The 2729-nt window shown below is 36.5% G+C and overlaps 2 non-coding genes across 2 annotated transcripts; both read left to right on the top strand.

Moving 5' to 3' along the window:
• The first annotated feature begins 848 nt into the window (after positions 1-848).
• On the top strand, positions 849-919 carry trnag-ccc (transfer RNA glycine (anticodon CCC)). Its single transcript has one exon. It is a non-coding gene; the product is annotated as a tRNA-Gly (tRNA).
• Positions 920-2290: 1371 nt separating this feature from the next.
• On the top strand, positions 2291-2361 carry trnag-ccc (transfer RNA glycine (anticodon CCC)). The gene has a single exon. It is a non-coding gene; the product is annotated as a tRNA-Gly (tRNA).
• The last annotated feature ends 368 nt before the right edge of the window (positions 2362-2729 follow it).

Below are 2729 nucleotides of genomic sequence, written 5' to 3'. Positions count from 1 at the left end.
CACTGTTTGTAAGTTTTTAAAATATATTGGGTTAGATACTAGAAAGAAGATTGGGGAATCAGCTTCTTTATCTGTCACTCCCTCGCTGAGACTTTTTTACTTTTTTGGTCAGAGAAATTATTCAATGCTGAGAAATGTTTGGTTTCCTTGGTTTATCTTGTTGAGGAAGTGGTCAAAAGCCAAGGTTGGCTCAAATCTTAGATAAGCTCTTTTCGAAAGTGGTATTTGATGAGTGTCATTTCTCCTGAAGGCTGAACTAAAAGCTTCCCTCTAAAAGTAGAATATAACCTAACCAGGAATATTTTAGTAAAAACCACCAGGGACTTGGCTTCTCCTGAAGACAAACCTAATGATTCATTAGGTTCCTTGTAAAGATGTTCAGTTCCCTGACTGGGAATTGAACCCAGACCGTGGTGGTGATAGCGCCAAATCCTAGCCATTATACCATCATTGAAATTCTTGCCGCTCACAAAGAACATTTAGTTGCCAGATTACAGAAGTCGACGTTATTTGCAAAAGACCATGATTTTGATGTAGCCTACTTGTAGGTCATTGTCATTCTTGAAACAGTGTGCATATTTTCTGTGCTTTAGCAGTTCTCTATACTTTGTTGAGTTGTTCAATTTGTATCAATTCTTCTTTTTCTGTTGTAGATTGGAACAGTCAATGCTGAGCTTTAAGTGGTTCCACAGAGGTAGACTTAAAATTTGCTTGCATTTTCTTCTCTCTTTGAACAATGTCAACAGATCGATATTTGTTCCTAGTCAACAAACACTCAACATTTTATTGTTTACGTTGTATTCCAAAAGCATATTGTATTTTAATGTGAAGTAAATATGAAAAAAAGTGCATTGGTGGTATAGTGGTAGCATAGCTGCTTCCCAAGCAGTTGACCTGGGTTCAATTCCCAGCCAATGCAGTACTTGTAGCTTTACTTATGTAGCCTAACCTTCTTGTTGAATGCTTTTCAAGTAAAACATATAAAACATCAATCTATAAATGTGAACAAACTGGTTTTGCTAGATAGAACTGTAATTGATAAAAGGTTAGGTTAGTACCCTTTCAGTTTCTTGCACACAGAAATGAATGAATAATGACTCAGAGACAAAACTAATCTTTAGTGGAAGTTCACTCCGTACAAGAAGCACAAATTTGTACGAAGGGTTATAGACAGATGAACAGGCTGCTGCAAGTCCGAACAACGGAGCTCAGAGATGGGCTTGGTATAAGAACCCTGCATTTGCATAGTCAGAAGATCATACACTGGACAATGGTGTGAAAATTAGACCCACAGGTTGTTGCAGGCTAAATGCTCGAAGGTCAGGAAGCTTCAAGTGTCAGATGTCTCTGATGTTCTCACAGACATTTACCAGAGCATAAACACCAGCGCACACAAAAAGGAAAAAGGGAGGATGAGGAATGCTATGAGAAAACAATCTGGGTTGTGCTTTCTTCAAATGTAATATAATTTTGAGATGATATTACATGCTTAGTGAATTAAGTTTGAACCATTAGTGTAATCATAAAAAATAAAAAGGAGTTTCAAACTATTCTGTTTCTTACTATTCTTAACAATAAAGAACAATGGTATTGTCCGACATTGAAAACATGTTTTATACAGCGTCAAAATGTATACAAATTTATGTTCCTTTTTTTCAAAGAAATTATTCAATGCTCACAAATGTCTGGTTTCTTTGTTTTCTCTTGGGTCAAAAGCCAGGTTTGGCTCAAATCACGGATAAAGCTCTTTTCAAAAGTCATTTTTGACGAGTGTCCTTACTCCTGAAGACAAACCTGATGATTCATTAGGTTCCTTGTAAAGATGTTCAGTTTCCTGACCAGGAATTAAACCCAGGCGGTGAGAGCACCAAATGCTTCCTAATAGACCATCAGGGAAATTCTTGCCAATCACAAAGAACATTTAGTGGGCAGATTACAAAAGTCGTCATTATTTGCTAAAGACCATCATTTTGATGTAGCATACTTGTAGGTCATCGTCATTCTTGAAACAGTGTGCATATTTTCTTTGCTTTAGCAGTTCTCTATACTTTGTTGAGTTGTTCAATTTGTATCAATTCTTCTTTTTCTGTTGTAGATTGGAACAGTCAATGCTGAGCTTTAAGTGGTTCCACAGAGGTAGACTTAAAATTTGCTTGCATTTTTTTCTCTCTTTGAACAATGTCAACAGATCGATATTTGTTCCTAGTCAACAAACACTCAACATTTTATTGTTTACGTTGTATTCCAAAAGCATATTGTATTTTAATGTGAAGTAAATATGAAAAAAAGTGCATTGGTGGTATAGTGGTAGCATAGCTGCTTCCCAAGCAGTTGACCTGGGTTCAATTCCCAGCCAATGCAGTACTTGTAGCTTTACTTATGTAGCCTAACCTTCTTGTTGAATGCTTTTCAAGTAAAACATATAAAACATCAATCTATAAATGTGAACAAACTGGTTTTGCTAGATAGAACTGTAATTGATAAAAGGTTAGGTTAGTACCCTTTCAGTTTCTTGCACACAGAAATGAATGAATAATGACTCAGAGACAAAACTAATCTTTAGTGGAAGTTCACTCCGTACAAGAAGCACAAATTTGTACGAAGGGTTATAGACAGATGAACAGGCTGCTGCAAGTCCGAACAACGGAGCTCAGAGATGGGCTTGGTATAAGAACCCTGCATTTGCATAGTCAGAAGATCATACACTGGACAATGGTGTGAAAATTAGA

This window comes from Oryzias latipes, chromosome 5 (genome assembly GCF_053564925.1).
Source record: "Oryzias latipes strain Hd-rR chromosome 5, Olatipes_Hd-rR_3.1".
Lineage (NCBI taxonomy): Eukaryota > Metazoa > Chordata > Actinopteri > Beloniformes > Adrianichthyidae > Oryzias > Oryzias latipes.
The sequence above is the reverse complement of the archived record's forward strand: the minus strand, read 5'-3'. Positions and strand labels throughout refer to the sequence as shown.